Source organism: Poecile atricapillus, chromosome 8, assembly GCF_030490865.1.
Source record: "Poecile atricapillus isolate bPoeAtr1 chromosome 8, bPoeAtr1.hap1, whole genome shotgun sequence".
Lineage (NCBI taxonomy): Eukaryota > Metazoa > Chordata > Aves > Passeriformes > Paridae > Poecile > Poecile atricapillus.
The window spans coordinates 16984815-17005978 of record NC_081256.1 but is presented as its reverse complement, the minus strand read 5'-3'; the positions used below and the strand labels follow the sequence as shown (position 1 = coordinate 17005978).

Below are 21164 nucleotides of genomic sequence, written 5' to 3'. Positions count from 1 at the left end.
ACACAGTCTTTCAAAAGTAGGTTTAATAGAAGAAAATACAGAATTTATGTTATAAAAAGTGAATGTGATGAGGGTTGAATTCTTACTAAGTGGAGACTAATAGTCTCTGAGGATGGTGGCCCCATTGTTAGAAAACCAGTTCTTTGGTAGTAACATCAACAAAATCAACTTTCCTCAACTTTTTTTCCCCATTTACCCCTTAGTACAAGCTCCCAGTTTGTGCTCCAAATTTCCTATCCCCTCCACTGTCTCCATCCCCTATTCTTTTTTTCAGAGAACACAGGGCCAGGCTGTGGTTGCTTCTGCATGAGCTGGAAACCTCTTGGGCACCCCAGTAGCTTCCTTGGTACTGATGGACATCTACAGCTGGATCTATTTCCATCTGCTTTCCTTATCCAGAGCAATCCATCTCAGCTCTTTGCAGGACCAGCTCACCTTTTAGACCCTTGAGTATCATGATCAGCTTTACAATGTGCTGTCAGACCCCTCAAGGGAATGTTCTGACCCAAACCACACTTTGTACCTGCAAAGTTTACTTTTCAAGAGGGTGAAAAGGAGTAATCGTTGTTCTTAGGCCACTTCTTGGGAAGGGTAAGAAAAGGAAGGTTGCTCAGTGAGGATCCATTAACACTGTTCTGGCTGTCAGGCAGTGAAGCACAGGAGGTACAAGTCCATTCTTCTCGCTTCCCAGTCCTGTGATTTAAAATGTTTGAACGTGCACTTCAGAAGCTGGGGAAGTAAAAGCCCCCAGTTGTGCCTGGAGACTCTCCAAAGGCCATGGCGAGCGAAGGGGCTGCGGAGTGTTAATACAGTCCATCATTTTGTAACGAGCCCGATGTTCTTGTATGAGCCGTGTCAGGCTGTTGTCTGCACGCTGTCTTTGCTGATCACAGTAATCGGGTCATAAGAGAGGGAGAAGTAATAGCGCGTCTCTTAGCAACCAGCCCCAGGAGAAAGAGAAAATTACTCAAACAGACTATCCAGCCAGGGAAGTAGAAAGATGAAATTTTCTGAAAGTCTGTTGGAAAGTGCTTAGGGACATAATTCTTTTATGTTTGAGATCCTTACAGGCTGGTTCCAATGGTATCAAACACATTTTTTTTTCCTTGTTGTCTTTCTGGTAAACTTTTCTTTTTAATTGGCCTCAGAAAAAAAAAAATAAAAAAGTGGGGGGAGAACCCTGTGAAGCAGACACATTTTGAAAGCATAAGGGACAGATTTTTGTATTTTTGGCAATGCCAAGGAGAAGGGAGGGAGGGAGGGGAGGTCAGTGTGTCTCAGGCAGGAGATGAGGGGAGCCTCTTATCTCTGCACGAGTGCTTTGAATGCTTCCCATGTCAGCACGAGCCAAAGCGTGTTGCCGTATCTGCCAACGCTGCAGTGGCATGTGCAAAACAAACTTGTTGGGTCTCCATTGCATTGCACAGGGTGTTGTGTCTCATGAGTGTCACAGACTGTGAGCTGTGATGACTGACAGCTTGGCAGAGAGCTGGACCCGACCTGTCCTCCCAGTGGCCGTGCCCGGAGAGCCTGGATGAGGCAGAGCAGGTACTGCCCGGGTTCCTGCCAGCAGCCTTTTTGCCATTATCAGGGGTTTTTGTCCTCATTTAAGCTACTGGTTTGTGTAAGACATGCAGGGAAACATCTCTGAGGCCTTCTCAAAAATCATTTGGCCAATGTTTGCCCCAGGTCTCAGAGGGAGGGCAGTGGTAGAAGCAGTCTGGAAGTCATAGTAATCAATTGAAGCATTTGCAGTTTGTGTATGGGATGGGGACAAGTTTGTGTGCTTGTTCCTTATACTTAAAAAAATTTCTTTTTCATTCCAAAAGTTGTACTTCTGTGGTCAGCTAGTCTGCATCCTTGCCAATGGGGTATGCTGGCTGCTTAGGGAAGGGGACCAAGCCTGGCATGGTTTGCCCACCCTTGCTAAGCAAGAGCCTAAATCTGTGTGTGTTTAATGGAAAGAAAGGGAAATACTCTAAAATGGTTGTGAGTGCCCAGATTTGTGGTTGGATCCTTGAAACTATTACAGGGATAAAATCTTTCTGAAAGCTTGGCTTAGTCCCTGTCTTTGAGGAGACATAAGGGCACTGCTGCAGGTATAGAGGGCAACAGGCCAGCTAGTGGTCTGTGCTTTTCCTCTACTTTTGTGTGCTCTGTGATACCAGGGCATGTCTAGTTTGTGCAGGGGGACCAGCTCACTTTTGCAGGTGATAGCTTGACTGTCAGTAACAGATCTACTTGCAGATTCATGTGGTTTACAAAAAGGTACAGCCATTCCCCAGATTGGGATCCTGTACAGCTGGGTAAAAGGTTTGGGCTGATCTTGCCTCGTGTGGTTGAGTTATTGTTGGGTTCATTCAAGTCTTGCTGAAGTTTTCAGAGACAAGGCTGACTTCAATGTCTTATCCTGGAAATAATCTGTAGAAGAGAGGAGAAAAACCCCAACCTTGCAGCTGTACAGATTGAATATCTTAGGAGCGACATCTACTACTGTCAATGAAAAGTGAGATAAGGAACACTATAAATTGTGACTTCTTCCAAGAGAATCATAGAGGCTGCTGCTTTGCTGTCTTGTCATAAAGAAGAAATACTTTTTTCCTTAGAAGTTTAGTAATTAAAGACTTTCCTTGCTATTTTTGTGAGTACCAGTAAGTGATGTTTCCTGGAAATTTTCCCCCAACTCTATAAATACCACCCCAGGGCTTACAGAAGTGACTCAGTTTGGGAAGTCAACACCATGCACTTCCTCAGCACAGCCTGGCAGCCCCTCAGCCAGAGTGCACAACTTCTGCAAAACTGCTCATTGGTTGTTAATCTGCAGTACAATTGGGCTTCTTCTTGAAAATTGAGTTCCTGTTGCTCATTCTGACCTTCCTGTCATGTTAGAGATGACGGCACAGGGGGCAGAAGAGGCTGAAGCACAGTTTGAGTCTGGAAAGTTGTAATTGGTATTTTGAGGTGCCACTTTCCTCTGGATAACAAGCTCATCGAATGACCCCAACTGACAGGTAGACGAAATGCTCCTAATTGCCATATCTCACTGTCCTGGGACCAAGATTATCTCACAGACCTTGCTTTTGTAATTGGGTCCTTTCTTCCTTTCCATTACACTTTTGACATCACTTTTGTACCAGCTGGGCACAAATAGAGCCATTTGTAATTCCTTGTGTGGTGCCCAAGGAGAAACAGAACCTGGCTTACTGAATTAATTCGGCAGGCATAGGGGGAAAATTACACTGGGAGCTCAGGTCTGACACAGCTATCTCACATAAAAAACAATTTATAAAGACAAGAGGCAATGCATGAGGGAAGTGTGAGTTTGGTAAAATCACAGCTGGTGTGCATCTCCTCTGGTATCAGCATGGATAGGATACCATGCATCGTACCATGCATGAAGCATTGCAGTATCTTCCTCATCTTCTGCTTTGTCCATTCGATGCCTTGGATTTGAGTTAAATTCACAATTGATCTCTTCTTGTTAACCCATCCCTGCCCACAGTGATCCTGCAGAGTCTGTAACCCTTTTCTACAGCTGAGAAACCAGTTGGGTTTGTAACAGGAGAATACTTGACCGACTTCTCTTGGTGCATCAGGCGCTCAGCCCGTGTGTGTGTAAAAATGGGACATAAGCCCTCAAGAGGGAGAGATGACCTTGTGGCAGCAGGAGGGGGTTGGGCTGGTGGATCTCTGGCTGCCAGATCTCTAGGTTTTGTTCAATTGTTTGCATCCCTTATTACGGTCAAGAGTCTTTCAGACTAAGGTGCAGGAACGATTGGTTTGGCTGAACCTGAAAACTCATGATATTTAAAATGTTTGTCCGTGCCAGTAAATCATACTTACTGGATAGACAGAAAATACTTTTAATTTAGCAGCTAATCCAACACAAGGGATGTGATGCGTGACCACAGCTGAGAAATTTCCTGCAAACAGAGTTGGACTTTTTAAACAAGAAATCTCCCAATCACCATGATTCCTTTCTGAGTATATGGTGTTTTCCTGAGATATCATGGAGACAAGCTAATGGAGGGTCCGTTTGCCTTTTTATGCTTTCTCATGTGGGAAGACCATAATAATATTCCTGTTTCTGGTGCACATTTAACACTGCCTCTTTGCATCCAAAAGTGTTCTGGCTAATGATCCCTTTTGCCTCAGTGAGAATGTGTTTTGTAACTGCAGTAGGGAAACAAATAAAAGAGAAATAAAGTAGCAGGGTGACTATTCTGGGAGATGAGCTTTCGCTTGGTATGTTGATTTTCCAAAGAGATATGGCACATTCAGTACCTCGTGTAAGTTGACCATCCAGCATGGCAGGGGACTGTGGAGCGGGAATATTCCATTTTAAGACTCTGTTGGGCAAGACATGGGCTCATGTTTGATGAATGTTGCCAGCTATTTGAAGTGCTGTGAATTTGACCTGTGAAACTGGAGGCGGAGGTGACACAAGTAGGAGAATCTGGACCTAAATGTCAGGACCTAAAGGTCACTTTTCATCAGAGCAAAGTGCAGTTGTCACCACAAATGTGGGGCTGCAGGAAGGGCATTGTGAGGCTCCCCGTCTATTTGATCTACTGCTACTTGGCCAAATATGCTTAGTTTACACTAGGTTCAGAGGGCTTTTTTTTTTCTGAAAAACCTATCTAGCAAATGTGGTTCTGATCTTTGGACTGAAACTCCCCTTTTTTGGGCTTTTTTGGGCTTTTTTTTCTGCTGTGGTCCAAGAGCTGTGAAGAAGTTTCTGGGCATTTGGACAGTGACTGAGATGAAACTGAAATCAGAGCTCATGTAGCAGTTCTGGCTCCGTCATGCCCAGAGTAATGAAAGCTCTTTATGAGAGGAGCTGGAAAACTCATGAAGCATGAGAAGGAGCAGGAAGATGCATCTTATTTCTCTAAGCATTTAATTGCGAAATCTTTTCACTACTTATTAAAATGATTAGTCAAGGCTATTGGAAGGCACTGAATGTCTATTTGTGGGAACTAGGGAAGGTTTGATCGTGTCAGATTTCTTACCTCCTTGTTTTCCTTCTCTATTGCAAACGGTAAATGATTAAAATGAGGGTGTGTTTTGAAAAGAAGATCTCTAAAGAGAGCTTGGAGGATTCTGTCCTTGTTTGTTAATTATTTCATATGGAATAATCACCATTTGCAAGTGGCCAAGAAGCAACAAAGCATTTGTTTGCTGCTCCCAGTGTTGTAGCATGCCGTTTGGGAATGGAATCTTGGTTTTGTCTGTTTGTCTCTCATTCAGTGGTACTGCAGGGCACATTTCCCTCTGACACTTGCACAGCCCAGTTGCTGCTTAGTTAGGTCAGAGATGGCTCCTCTGAGAGGATTTGTGTAGAGGAAGACCTGAAGCCAGATACTTCTTGTCAGGGGTGGCCCACTAGAGCTTAGAAAAGGCACAGCCTGCAAGGAAATAAAACACTTTTAGCTTTAGCCAGTAGCTCCAGTTTTTGTCGGGAATGATCTGCACTGGGACACAAATGTGTTTACTGTGAAAATGTCAGTTTTATATCACCATATCGATGTACTTTTTAAATATTTGTTGGAAAACAGGAGAATGGAGTTTTCTGTCTTTGATTAAATATTTCCCTGGGAAGGTTTGGAAGCTGTGTCCCAGGGGACTTATTCACATCTTGTACTTCAGCTGTGGGCTGATCTTCATGGGCACGGGGTTTGTTTCACGGTTGGCTGGCATGTGGAGATCAGGGACTGCTGGAGTCTCAGTGGGAGCTGTGTGTTTGTAGCTCTCGTATGAGTTAGCAAGTGGAGTAAAGCTGGAAGCACTGCATTATCTTCAGGTCACCCTATTGACTCCAGTGAATGTCACTGATCACAGTTTTGTCACTTCCTAGTAACCCTGTGTGTGCTAGTAATGTTAAGGGCATCTTAAGCCCGAAGAGGGTCCTTACAGACCTGCTCCAATCTTAGGATCAGGAGCATGGTGCTTTCAGTGCAGGTGGGCTGGTGGATTTGTATGGGGCAGCTGCAAAAAACCTTCCCTGGGGCTTTGGGATGTTGCTTTGAACATAGTGGAGAAACCTGGTCCATTTCTCACCATCCTGACATGTTCTTCATCGACATTGGTACCTGATGAAGGAAGCACTGCCTCTCAGATTCCATTGATACATCGTCTGTTGCCTGTCATCTCATAAATCTCCCTGTGAAGCTCTAAGTAAACACCCTTGGGTGGAATCAGCAGGTCATTTTTGTGGCATTTCTTGTCAACTAAACAATAATTCATTAAAAATTTAATGACTCTTTTGCTCTGGAGAGGAAAAAAAGAGAGCTGGCGCCTGCCTTTCAAGTTTCTGTCTTGTATTGTTTGGAGATTTTTGTTTTATTTTATCTTTTTATATTTTATTTTGAAGGAAATCAGGTTGATAAACTAAAAGAAAGCCATCTTATTACAAAAAGCTTGAGTGCTTCTGAGAACATTTAAAACAAGGATGACTAGAAATGACCTTTCCATCCTGAAGCGAACTTTGAGTGTATTCTCCCTTTGGCATTTCTAATGATAGACTTTCCATCTGGTCTTTGCTTAAAAGCTAAGATGCAGCTTGGGTTTTTTCCACATAAAAACTGTACATACTCTAAAATTAATCCTCTTGAGCATTTCACTTCAGGGAGAGGAGTGAAGAAACTCTGGGAATATTTGCTTATTTTTAGCAACTCCAGTCCTCCTGAGAGCAGATTCCTTTTGTCCCAAATAAAGTGGATTCTGATTTGAGGGAACCCTGGATTTCCCTCTGCTTAAATTTGGGGAGATTATACCCTCTAGAGGAGATTTTAAATGAAAATTGAAGAGATGTCAGTGGCTCTGGTGGGATCTGAATCATTGGGGAGGGATTTGTGGTTACTTTAGCTACCCTAGGCAATACTGTCATTTCTAACGCTGAGAATTCCCTGCTCCCAGTTTCCCATAGTGATTCCCCAAAGCTGAATGTACAAGAGGGAAATCCTAACAAAATGAATGCTTCAGGGAAGAATTGGGGATCTCCTGGGAGCTACCACTGCAACTATTTAAGCTCATTTCAGCAGAATCTTTGGGGAAAGTATGTAAACCAATCCTTTTGCTTAGCAAAGCATTCCAGCAAATGCCTAATTTGATACATGCTTTGTGAAGACCCGTGGGACATAACATTTAAGAATGCACTTGAACTTAAGAGTGCAACTGAGCCCCTGCTGCATGCAAGCACGTGTATACAGGAGGGGAATGTTTCTCTGGATCACATGTAGAGACATCAGACAGCAGATTTGATTTTTTTTTTTTTTTCAATTTTTCTTCGCTGTAATGCTGATTGCCACTGAATGTATTTCTTCTCTCTCTGTTTTGTGGTTTTTTTTTTTAGTTGGTTGGTTGGGTTTTTCTTTCCTTTTCATCCTTCTATTGAATGAAATGCTACAAAAATACACGTAGGTGGGAGATTACTGGTGAGCCATCCATTCCTCAAATGTTTCTCTGGTGGGAGCAGCCAAAAGTAAGTCTGTTAGCAAAGTCACATTTCTATCAGCTCTGCATATGTGACATGCATAGAAAACAGGTTTTCTGAGCATCAAGAAGGCTGTAGAACAGCAGATGTGCTTTGGGACTTTTGGCAGGTAGATAATCTGCTGAGGGTATTGGCGTTTTTGCTGCAGGTTCTTCTGGTGACCAACTTTATTAAAACAATGGGAGGGAGAAAGGATGTTACAGATAATGGAAGAGAACAATTCTGGCACACGTAGCTTCCTCTTCATAAAGCTGTTTTTCCCTTGAGGCAATATATCTTGCGTCTTATGGGAAGGAAATCTTACAATATAAAAGGAAGTCTGAACTGCTTACCAGTGAATTTAGAAGCATAGCAGTTGGATTCCTTTCATGAAGAGATAATATGGGGCCTGTTCCAGTATATTAGGGAAGCTTTTTTAAGACGCTTCTCCAAAAATAGGAGGACTCTGGGAATCACTTCTTTAAAATAATATTTGTGGGTGGCTTATGTTAATATTCCCAGAACCCTAGGGGATGTGTGCTCAGCATAACGAAGGTGTTCAGAGAGCAAAAGCAGCAGCAGTTTGGCATCTTCAGCCTGGGCTGCAGGACAGGGCAGGGGAAGATGTTTTTGTGTTCCTGGGGATGCCTGTGACGTGGGCTGGAGTGGTCCGAGGGCTGTCCTCGCTTCGCTCTCCTGCAGCAGCTCCTGAGGGGCTGTTGTGCCTCCCAGAATAGCTGGCACATGGCAGTGCTCTAATTAGCTTTGTTTTCCTGCCGTGTCTCCTGCTCTGGGAATGATGTGCCTGCTGCCAGCGCCGCTGCCCAGAGGATGCCCCTCTCCCGGCTTTGCTCCACGGCTGCTGCCGAGTTGCAGCTCCCTGTGGTGCAGCACGGAGAAAAGCTGGGTCCATCCAAAGGTTTGCAACTTTTTAGCCTCACCCCGGTGCTCTTCTGTCTTCCCATTCTCCACAGTTAAAATAACGTCATGGAGAGAGAGAGGGGGAAAGAAAGCAGAGTTGATTTTCTGTTAGTAGCACAAAAGGTGAAGTGCAGATAACTTCAGTAGGCATAGCTAAGTGAGGGTATTTTATACAGACCTTAGCAAACCGAAACAATAAAAAAAAAAAACAAAAAAAAAAAAAAGGAAAAAAAGTGTCTAGAATCCTTCCAAATAATTTCTGCAGAGTACATAATTGAAGGGGATTTTTTTGATAAAGGCTAAATTGTGTATGGGCATGAAAAATTCATCAGGGAATTTAAACCATTTCCAAACCACATAAAACATTAAACATTTCAAGCTGAAGAGTAGCTTGAATATGGCGTGCACCATCCCAAGCTTTAAGCAGTCATCTGATTTTTCTCTTGCAAATGTTAAATATATAGTAAACGAGAGCCAAAGTAGGTTTTATTTGCTTTCTCATGATGACTGTGGAGCCTTGAAAGGTTTTGCTGGCTGACCTGACACACACCTTTGTTTACCTCTCTTGGCTAGATGATTTTAGCTGCATTTTGAAGAATGCATTTAGCTTTTGCACTTAGCTGATCATTTTGAAGAATGAGGGAAAAATAACAATGCTGCAGTCACAGTGTCCCATTCTGTGCTTGTGATCAGCTCCAGCCTTAGTCTTTTGTATGAGTGTGTCTCAAACTAGCCTTTTAAATCCAGTGGAATTAAAGATTTTAATCAATCAAGATGCTAGTCACTGTGACATGATGTGATACGTATTACCTGATAAGGATATGTATAGTCTTGTGAAAGCAGAGAGTCTTATTCTTTAAAAGATCCTCAACATCCACATTTAGGTTTTTCCCACATTTAGGTTTATTTTTGTGTTACTGGATTTTAAAGCTAGGTCATGCCTGTATTTTTTAATCTAAAATTTGTCCTTTGTGTAGAAATAAAAATAGTGGCCAATTTCAGAACATCCTCCGATGCATTCTCAGTTGCTTCTTGTTTTCTTGACAGCCCAGGTGCCTGAAAATACTATGTTTTCTCTTTAAATAAAATTGTTACTCACTTGAGCGTCTTTCATCAGGGAAATCTGACTGTCATTGTTTAAATCCTCTAGGAATGAGCTTTGCTTTTGCATAAAGCAGTCACCTTGGATGACTGCGTGCAGCAAGTCATGCATTACAAAATTGCAGTGTGAGTTTTCAAAACTGACTTCTCTTGTGTTTCATGTAAGCACCAAAGGAGGGTGTTTCTGCTCTTCTCTAGGAGAACTCTCAGGCCATGACTCAAGTTTGGCTCACTGTGCCGAAGATGGTCATAGAATCATATCACAGAATCATCAGATACTTTGGGTTAGAAGAGACCTTAAAGGTCATCTCATTCAACCTCCTCTGCCATGGGCAGGGACACCCTCCACTATCCCAGGTTGCTCAAAGCCCCATCTAACCTGGCCTGGAACACTTCCAGGGATGGGGAGTCTACAGCCTCTCTGGGCAAGTTGTGCCAGTGCCTCACCACCCTCACAGGGGAAGAATTTCTTCCCTATATCATATGTAAACATAATCTCAGTTTGAAGCCACTCTCTCTTGTCCTACCACTACATGCCCTTGTGCAAATTCTTTTCCCACCCTTTCTGTAGGCCCCCTTTAGGGACTGTAAGATGTTCTTAGCTCTCCCTGGAGCCTTCTCTTCTCCAGAACTAAGCCTGTCTTCAGAGGAAGATATGCCAGCCCTCTAACCATCCTACACGAAAACTCTGCACCCTTGAATATCTCTGTGTGCACCCTTGCCAGAGCACAGAATGTGCTTTCCCCTTGTTACACTGTAAAAACACCACATGGGGAAGCAGCACCACGACCTTCCCTTGCTTCACTTGGGACTGGAAAAGGGCAAAAGAGTAATTGTAGTCCACAGCTCCAGGGCACTGCTTAGGTCGTGGGGGAGACGCTTCTGTCTTTGCTGTGATTCATGAAGAAGATAGAGATGTTGGCTGAAAAATTCTCAGGGCTGGTAAGCAACTCTGAGTGACACAGGCATCATGATTCATCCTGAAGCCTCAGCACATCAGGAATTTCTGTGCATTAAAATAATTTCCAAACAATAAACCTGCCTGGTGTCTGGCTGCTTGCACTTGCTGATAATGTCAACTTGGAAATCATTCTTCCTGAATCATCTGTCTGATGGAGGAAAAGGCTTGCTCTTTCCAGATCACTGATAGAGAAGTTCTTGTTAGGTGGTGAGATGGACCATCACCTCTTCAGCCATGCTGCTAAGCACTCTCTCCTTCACTCTGCAGGCATGTGCTTGTGGAAGCATGAGGAGATGTATAAGTGACAGTGGATAACCACTGTCCATCACCACAGGCATCAGCAGCCCCCCACGTGTGACAGAGGCTTTTGTCATCAGAGAAGATTTATCCTCTTCTCGTCTTTCCTGAGCACACACTCAAACAATATATCCATTTTAATTGTTTTCTGAGAGGTTATTAATATTAGAGTGGGGATTTAGAATGAAGATCAATCATTAATCTGAAAAGGATAGATTTGCACTCTCCTGTAGCAAAGCTGGAAAAGAAGTTAGAACAAAAGAAAATCAAGAGAGGCTCCCCACCTAGCCTTAAAATTGTTCAAGTAGCAGTTCTGAGGGGAAACCAAACCTCAGACTGAAGATTTCCAAACCCCAGCCTAGAAACTGTAGCAATATGTTACTACAATTTGTTACCATTTTTTTCTGCAACATTTTATTTTAAGAATAAAATCTCTGGCTTTTCAAACAAAACCACAATCTTACCAGAGGATTTTAATTTTCTCCCGCATTATTCCTTTTAACAATATCCTCAAATATTTCAGTAATTTGTTTGCTGTTGGTTAAATAGAAAAGTTTTAATTCAGTCTGGGACTGATCTCACCCAGGTTTCTCTACACCAAACAGCTGACCCTGCTTTTGGTGTGGTGTGTTTCATGGCAAGGACACCCTCTCAGTTCCTCTGGGCTGATGCCAGACCCTAATACTTTTTCTCTGGAAAGGAAGCACCATGTGCTGAGCAGAGTTACAGTAAAACTGCTGGTTTGATTGACTGCTCCCTCAGAATGGTCAGAAGGTTAAAATGTGTGCTTCGATAGCTACAATGTCATGGCCATTTCGGCTGGGAATGCAAGATGGGAGCTGTGTTCCCCCCAAAAGCAGCAAGTTCCATGCTGCCACTGTTTATCCCTGCTTGTATTCTGAGGACAGGCAGTCTGCCTGGGTCATTCTAGGGAGTGAATTCTGTTACCATCACTGTCCTGAATGAGAATATGATTCTTGTCCTTAGGAAGTCCCTTTTGTCCCTCTGCTATTCACCTCTTCCTTGCCCACTTTTATTTTCCTGGAGGGAAATGCTCTCTCTCCTCTTGTTTTCCCCACCACAGAGCTCTGGGCTCTGACTAGACAGAAGAATGGGTTGATTCTTGGTAGGAGATTCTGTGGAATATGGAAAAATACATGTAGTTACTTGTCTAACAGATCAGTTTAGCGTGTTTTTTCCTCACCAGTTACTTTGTTGAATTATGCAAAAGTGTAGATTTTGAAGCATTTCTGCTCATAATGTGGCAAAAATGGCAAGTATAAGTGTGTATAGTAACTTTGGTGTGTTGGAAAATGGTCTTTGGTATGGGAAGCTTGTGAATCAGTGTTTTAAAGTACAATTCATCTCAAAGAAGAGAAAGTCTGCATCATTTGTTTTCTTCTCTACTTTCTTTGTTATCAACAAGTATAGAGGATATAGAGTGCCTCCAGGTAGCACCTCCTACTCAGGGAAAGATACAACCCTCCTTCTTTTTTATTTTCTTTTGATTTTTATCCTGATTTTGTTCCGTGTTCTAGCCAGATCACAGGGGACATTTCTAGTAGGTACTAGCAAAAGGAACCAAACCACCACCACTGTATATAAATATATATTTCTATATATTTAGATATGTTGAGCTACAATCAAAGAATTGTTTAGGTTGGAAAAGATCTACAAGTCCAGCCATTAACCTAACACTGCCAAGTCCATCACTAAAATTTGGACATGGAGCAATGCTATATATTTTGAAAAAAAATATGATAGAGGTAAATTCTATGTATCTAACATTTATTTTTATTTTAAATTATCTTCAGGTATTAAGGATGTAGTTTACTATTCAGCTGTTACACCAGTGAATTAGAAGGCAATTAATTTGATAGCAGAAAGAAAATGTAGATGCTTTTCTGCTCCCCAGTAGCACTGACTAACTGCAGTGGAAGGAAAAAAGCTAGTGCTGTTTGTATTGGTGTAAACAGTGAACTGAGATACATTTGATGAAGAACCATTTTGCTTTCATCTTCCAAGTCTAGATGTTTGTAAGTGTGACACAGGGGGGGTGGCAAAGAGGATGGGAGTACCCAGAGGATGAGTGACCCAGTTTGAAAACAAGTCCATGGGGATTTGTTTGATCACCTCATCTGGGCACTGCTCTTGCCTTTCCCACTTGGTGGTTTTACTCCTCTCAATCCAGGAGCAGAATACTCAGTGAAGAGAACACCTTGAAGGGAGGTTGACCCCCTCCTCCAGGAATGGTCTGCTTATGGCAGTGGGTTTTGTTGTCCCTCTCCTTTGCATGCTGGGCAAAGAGAATGGATCCAGTCCTTCCAGATGTTCTGCAGCACAGGCCACTGCTGAGGCCAAGCCAAGGCTGCAGCACGTGGGTTTCCTCTGACTGCTCAGATTGCAACTCGCCCCCAAAATGGGAAAACAGTACAAAAACAGGCATAGGGAAAGATAAATCCAACATTGCTTAAAACTGTTGGCTGCAGCTTCCAAAGCTTAAGGAAGTCCCTTGGCAGTGAAGAGCTCTGAGAGATGTTTTGGTTTTTTTGTGATCTGTGTAGCATTTTGTATTTCATCACTAGGGGTAGAGAGGGTTTGGTTGAAGATAAGATAGGTAGTGTCTTAAGGACATGGTTCCCATCTTCCCTGTCTGTGGCCTCAGGGGAGAAGGCTGACCAAACAAACAGACTCCCTTTCACTGTGTTTTGCAATAGCAGCCAGGGAAAATGAGGTCCTAATGCAGTGTCTTAGCTCATTTTTTTCAACTCCTTCACAACAGCCCTGTTTAGTAAATTAATGCATATGTCAACTCTTGTCAGAAGCTCTTAGCAATGAACAAATGAGTTCAACACCATAATCTAATAAACAAATAGATAACCTGTTCCAGTTTGTTCTGAGTGAGGCGGTATTTCCCTTGCTGAGTTGTTTCATGGACCCTTCACTCTCAGAGGAGAAGGATGGTACATGGGAATGTAGCCCATTTCCTCTCCAGGACAGGGTTTTCTCTTCTGACTTAGATGACCTGATTTTTACTTGTTTATATGGAAATCCCTCCCTAAGGCTGTTTTCTGTAACTTTTTTAAAAAAATCATTCAGAACTTCTTTTGTCCCCATTATTGGATCCGAGCAGCTGCAGCTGAAAGTGAGATCTTATTGTACTAACTGCTGCACAAGTAAGATGAACTTCATGCTCACTTCTGCAAATAAACACTGCAGAGAAGGCAAAGGAAAGCTTTTTATGTTGGTGGACAGAGACACAGTGGCGTTAAGTGACAGGGAAGAGTGCTTAGAGGTTTTTTGTTAAATCTTATGTGTCTTCTTCTGCCTTCTATTTTAGCACAGATTTTTATTGAAGTTTTAAAGTTCCACAGACCGTTTCTTGCATCAGTTCGACTTTGGTCCTTCGCTAAGCTTTAGTAAAGGACTGTTGTGTTTTCCATGAGTCATATCTATGGCAGAGAGGTTGGTGTGGGGCATTAGATGGAGTGCTCTGCCCCAAAGTTGTATGGAAAAATAAGCCTGTATATTGATCTTAGGCTGTATATCTTTAGATCAATATACAGCCTTCTGCCGATGGCTTTGTGCTTTGTGTGTTGCGAGTCTGATTTGTAGGAAGCTCAGCTGATGTGCATGTGGGAGGACAATCCAGCAGGGCTGTACCTGCCTGCCCCTCCCTGCCACCACTGGGGCTGCAGGAGCATTGGCTGGAATTTGCTACGGGGGATAGCACTTGGTGTCTACAGTCACCAGCTGAATGGAAACATACAAAAACCCCATTGTTTTCACAATGAGGGGCATCCACTGTGGTGAAACAGCTGATATTTTGCATAATTTGGGGAACTGAACCCTTGTCTCCTACCCTCGTGCTAATTACGGCCTTTGGGGTGTTTTGAGAGGGAGGCCAGCGAGTTCAGAGTGAGCTGGCATGGAGGGGATTTCCCGTGTTGGTGACCAGAGCTGGAGTGAAAGGTCTGTGTACAGAACACTAAAGACAGCATCTGTTTGTACTAAATTAAGTTGCTCGTTAAAAGCTGCATCACTTGCAGTGAGCATGGCATGATGTGCTAGTGCTGATGCTTTTAACAGTCATAAACTTGTGGCCACAAACTTGCAAGGGGTCCAGCTCCAGTCCCACTGGCTATGCCTGAGTGGTGGTAAAACCCAGTTACCTCTTGAGAGGGAGTAAAAAATGGTTTTTGAACCGCTGCCTCAGCTCAGACCTGAATGTCAAAGCAGCCAACGCTGGATCTTCCCACTGGCATTCTCCCAGGTGGCTCCTCTGTCCCCACCAGAGTCTCATCTGCTTCTCCTGAAAGCTTCAGTACCTTATTGTGTCTCTAGTAACACTGGAAGAAATCCAGAACGATTCCAGCAGAGCTATTTTGGATTTGCATTTGCAGGAGGAATTGTACCTAGAGGTTTTAAGTTAATCGCATGGTCATTTTTCCTCTGTATACTTAACCACTGAGGTTAATTAACATTTCAAGGTTTCACAGGCTGCTTCTTCCATTATCTCAGCCAGTTGTGGTGAAAGGCAGTGTGCTGAGAGGGTGGTAGTCTGACTGGAGTTGTGCAGATAGGAAAATTGCTGGGAATTGTTTCCAGTGAATCCCAGGGGTTTAAATAGTTGGATGGCAGGGTGAAGGTGGAGGTGAGGATGCATTACCTGCCATGGTACACGTTTCCTATTGACTTTCCATGTAGTAAACAAAATTACCAGATGATTGTTGGCATGTGGTGGGTTTGGTTTTGTTTTGTTTTTTTTTAAATTTAAAGAGAATATTTTAAGCAGGACTGCGATTCATAGTCCTGAACTGTAGGGGACTAATGTTCCTGTTCTCCAGCTGGGAGAAACTAATTCAGCATCTTGTGTTGTAAACACTCACTCATTTTAACTGATTACACCTCCAATGTTCCTCAAATCACTAAAATTACTAATTGCTATTCCTTACACATCAGAGAGTGAATCCTGAATAATTAACCCCAAATAAAATTAGATGAATTGGCCCTTTTAATTAGAATCCCTGCTGCTGTTTGTTCTGAGCTTCCTTTTCTTACTGTTAAGAGACTTTTAGAATGATTAAAACTGTTTAAGACTTAAACAGCCAGTGACCTTTTAATACAATGTAAATCCATAAAAGCAATATTTCAGCTAGCAGGTGGTGAAGTAAATTTTCAGTGCCACTACCTGACAGACTCAGTATTCCTTTTTTAAATGCTGAGGATGAAATTAGCCAGTGTGGGGTTTTTTTTCCTTCCTCATGCTTATTAATACAGTAGCTGATTAGCAGAAGTAGTTTAAATGGTAGCATTAGTGATTGGTAAGAGTGGTAATTTAAACAGTGCTTTAGGTTGTTGGAGCTGCTTTATTTTAGGAATCACAGGCCAATGTGGTATATTTAGGTGGATTGTGGAGCTGGTGTGTCATCATGCAACAGTTTCCCCTGCACTGACGTGGTGTCAGTGACTCCTCACAACATGGTTGGGGCCAAAACATGATTTTAATTGTGTGTTTTCCTTGCCTAGTGATGTGTGTTAAGTACAGATGCTACAGGAAAACGTAGCATTTCACTTTGGGAAACTTAGTAAGATGTATGTTCACACCTAGGAGGCACCAGGTCACATCCAGCTGAAGTTTTCTATAAAAATCCTGTGGTGGCACTTTGCAGTAGGAGGTTTCCCAGACCACGTAGTAATACTGTGATATTCTCCAGGCTCCTGCAGTGGTCACTGTGGGATACAGGATCATGGTAGCCTCCATCAACAGGATTTTAGCCTAGTGATCAATGAATTAGGGTTTAGGTGTAAATCTTACTTGTTTCAATGTAGAAAGCTTTGGCTTTCTGCAGTAGAAGGTAAATACTTGACCAAGCAGTGCCTGTCTGCTCAGTACTTTGCCAAATGGAATCTGGATCAGAACGGAAGCACATCAATGAGGGTTCTCTCCATCACTGTCCTTAGTCTGGTCTCTGAGTCAGGGCTGAGCTGTGTTTCTCAGGTGATTCAAACTGATTCTAAACCAGCTTCAGAATCAGAAATTATCAAGATGACAATCAGAAAGGGTTGTTTTTGCTTGTAAGGAGAAAATTGAAATCAGCGTCTGACATATAGTCCTCAGATGTCAGCCAGAGAACTGGGAAAAACTGTGTAAGCCCAGTTTTTTTGTTTAATAGCTTTAATTAACTTATTGTTTCTGTGAAAGGTATGGTGTTTTGCTTTTTCATATTGTTCTGTGTTTTTCCCCCAAAGAGTCTCATTTACTGAAGATGTGAGCTCTTCTTCAAGTCTAGAAGTTTCAAAGCTGCAAATCTTCATGTCTAAACAGCTGTGTCTGTCAAGGGGGGAGGCAATTACTGTGCTACAATTCATTTGTTGGCTGGCAGATATATCTCCTGAAAACAAAGACTTGAGATGTGAGCCTGATCCCAGCAAAAAGTGAAGTGCACTTAAAATTTTAAAGGTTAGCCTGTAAGTGAGAATGGTGTTTGCTGCATGAAACAGGATGTTTTCCTCAGCTTGTACCCAAAAGGCATCAGGCAGCCAGTGGCAAAAATTTTGTGAGTTTCTATTCACACTGACAGGTTTGTGCCGATGTAGGTGTCTGTTGTCTTTGAACAATTTTATATTTGTATATTTAGAAGTGTAATAGTGAAATGTTTAAAGCTCCTTGGAATGCATAAGAGGGGAAATTTTGGGGTGGATTAAAACCTTGCAAGTGCATCTACAATGACACATATTGATCGAAGACAGCAGCCAGGCTGGGCCTGGGAGGCATCGCTTCTGCCTATGGCTCTGCTATTGCTTCCCAACATAACCACGACGGACTCACCTAATTTCTGCTTAATTACTTGTATTTACATTACTCAAGTGTTCTGCAGCTCAGGGTGGGCCATTACCGGGCTGGCAGCCCTGTCCCTGGTGGCTGCAGCGGGTGATGCTCCGGTGCAGGAGCTGCACGGGTGCTGAGAGAAGAGCTCAGAGCTGTGGTTTCACGGCACGTTGCGCCGCCGCATCTGAAATAACCGAGCTGGGCATGTGTCTCACTGCACAGCCCCTTTGTAGGCTGACTCACGGTGCTCACAGCTGTACAAAGGGGCAATGAGTAGCTGGTGCAACAAAGGACTGTTTATTTTCTCTTCTTAAACATATGGTAACAGGTGGAGATTTCTCATTGTAGGAGCTGAAGGCAGGCTGTGTCTTGGTGTGATTTCCTACCTCCAAACATGCCTGGCCCAGGCTGCCTCCATGGAGAGACTTGCCATTGGAAGGCAAGTCTCCTCACCTGCCTTGAAGCATGAATTGCTTTCTGCAGATGCCTTGATACCTCTCTGTTGACAGAACTCAGTGCAGTCACTCTCGTAACCTGAAATACATCCAAGTGTTCAGGTTGCTGTCAGGTGAAAGTCAACCAAAATGCTGGTCTTGGTGCTGAACAATAATCAATACTAATGAGCCTTTTGCCCACCTTATCCGTTATTCACAGAGGGACAACCTGGTTAAATCAGTCAGGAGAAGGGGAGTGCTGAGGCTGGGATGTGTCCTCCACTAGCCCATGGTAAACTGGTAACCCCAGAGCCCCAGTCTGCTGTGGCTGCTGGTGCATCTGTGCAGACCTGGATGGTCCCTTGCCCACATGGCTCCCACCTCGCTCTGTGACACTGAAGGTGGTCAGCAGTGGGTGGCAGTGATATGCTCTGCCTGGACATGGACTTTCCTGCCTCCTCCCACGGCTTGCCCAGCTCTCAGTAAGTGAAATCTGACTTGCAAAGCTCCAGGGGTGAGAGAAGGTCCCAAAGGTGCACTGTAGGGACACTGTGCTTAAAAGGAGTGTAAGCTGGCTTTCACGTTCTTTTACTCTTTTGCTCCCTCAAACCTAGACCTGTTTATTCCCCACATCATCCAGAATCATATGCTGCTGAGGACACGGATTTTCGTCTTTGCATTCTTCTCTCTCTGCCAGAGGGAGGCTTCCAGCAATGCCAATAATAATAATGCAGTGACAGCTTTCCCTTCTGCATCCGAGGGAATACTCTCCCGTGAGTGCAGTGGGAACAGCACCAGGTCCTGTGGCTGTGTGTGGGAAAGAGGAAGACGCAGTGGCAGAATAAATAACTAAAGCTGTGGAGGAGAAAGGTCCAGCTGTTCGCAGAGGACCAGGAAAAGGCCAAACATCTGCAAGGTCCCCCCAGTTCATCAGGCATCTGCTCTCTGCTTCCCAGTCTAAAAACCTTTCCACTTGTGGGGAGAGTGGAGCCAGCAGCTTATCTAACACAGGATGGAGTCAGGAGAGCTGGGCTGGGATGTGGTAGAGCCAGCTGTCTCCTACTGCAAAGAAGTGTTTTCTTCCAAACTCTAGGAGAGAGCTCTTTTTCTGTCCTTTGCTCCTTTTCTGGAAAATCTTGCCAATGCTTTTTTTTTTCTTTCTTTCAGGAGTGGGTCTTCCAAAGGGGCAAAAATGATCTTTTGTTTATGTTTGTTCTAACGGTCATTGTTAGATGCAGACTTCTCTTTATGCACAAAACCTGCTCCTTTCCCTGTCTCATCTCCTCCAGCACATTCTCTACTTTGATTTTCCTTAGGTGTTTTGAGGGATTGTAATAAAGCAAGAGTGTCTGACTAATGTGCTGTGCAGGGAGAGCAGTCTTTGGCATCGGAGTCAGGACTAACTGAGAAATATAATCTGAAGCATAATCTTGAGAAGTCTGTGTCCGCTGGAGTCGAATTCATTTGCAAAATCATGTTGGCTGGTTGGAGGGTCATTTTCAGAGCAAAGGAGAAAAGTTTAAGAAGCACTCAAATATCCCAGCATTTTTTTAGAACTAACCCCTTTGATATTAATTTCAAAATCTCTCTACTTTTCTTTTTATTTCATATTGTATTTCACATGATTTGAAATAAAAAGATTGGATTAATTATAGGGCAATGAGAAGGATACTGCAGATATTATTGGACATAAGTTTTTAAAAAATCAATCTTGAACTCTATAATAGCATGAGCCAGTGGGTTTCATGGGATTTTATGTATTGGAGCAACATGATTGTCTTAAATTAGTTTTCAGTGTGTTGTTTCTGAGCTGTCTTTGAGTATCTGTATTTAGGATGATACTTTCTTAGGGATTCAGAAGGGGTTTTTTGAGTCCCATCCATGTTCATTTTGGGGAAAATGGGAAGAAATTACTTTCCTGGTAAATAATATCTCTGAAAGTCCTAGGGGAAGTTTGTGTCTTTCAGAGAGTGATTTGAGATAGAAGAGAAAAACTTTTGAGGGCTGCGGACTCATCTGTTTCCCATGGCAGAGAGCATGAAAGTGCTGTGCTGGCAGTGCTGCCCAGCTGGTGCCTGTGCCTGGGCTGGGCTGAGCCTAGGGCTTTACACCTGGGCACAGGTGGCCCAGATGGCTACAGATAACAGGGGTTTGGCTCAGCACCTTCCTGAGCAGTTTGGAGGCTGCTCCTTGGCATTTAGGGGTGGTGCTGAGGGCCTCTGGTGTGATGCTGCATGGAGCTCTGGAGGGTCAGGTAGGGAGCTCATATTTCCTTCCAAAAGCAACAGTTCCTATATATGTGAAATATCACACTTTTATTAATCTGAAAGCTTCCATCCCAGATGCTACACACACAAGAGCCAACAGCAAACAGCTCTAGTTGCAGCATCAATCTTCATAAGAAGAAATAAAAACATACCAAAGTGGTTCAAATTGCAGGCAGCTGCTTTCCCCAGAGAGAAATCCAGTGCTAATGGCAAATGCCCTTTTTCCACCATTAGGAGGTGCTTTCAGAGCCTGATGTCCTGCTCCCTGCAGCCTGTGCTGCTCTGTCCTTGTTTTCTTTCTCCTTTGTGGTCCCACATCCTGTGAAATTCTCAGGGAGAACTCTCTGCTCCCATCTCTATGCTGGATGGTTTCACAGCCAGTATGTGGTGCTTTGTCTTCCCATCAGCACTTTTGGAAGATGAACATGAGCAAGTTGAATTCTAGAAATGTTGTACATCAGCCCTCTTTTTTTAAGAATCCAGAGTTAAGAGAGGTGGATTCATGTGTGCTTGCACCTGGCCCATCACGTGGCTGTTGTTACTGAGAAGAAAATGTCATCTTCCCAGCAGTTCTTTACATGAAACTATGAAGTCCCTATAGGAAGAGGAGCATCTGCCTGCCAGCAGCAGGGATGCAGGAGATTCTGGACTCCAGCTCCAGCCCTCCATGTGTCTCCTGCAGCAGGAAATCCCTGCTTTTGGACAGTACCTAATGCTGTCTTTATAGGGATCAATGAGAGCGGGCATAGTTTAGCAGACGAGGGAAGTGGATCGGATGGGATCCATTGCAAGGTTAGACACAGGGTGTTCATTAGTGCAAATTATGTCATTGCCTGTGGCAGGTTTCAGATGCAACTTGGATCTGTGGAGCTGCTTG

General features: G+C 43.4%; 1 protein-coding gene across 21 annotated transcripts in view; it reads left to right on the top strand.

Moving 5' to 3' along the window:
• Positions 1-21164, top strand: part of LPP (LIM domain containing preferred translocation partner in lipoma) — a 315569-nt gene that overhangs the window by 124853 nt on the left and 169552 nt on the right. The gene's annotated exons all lie outside the window — the stretch shown is intronic.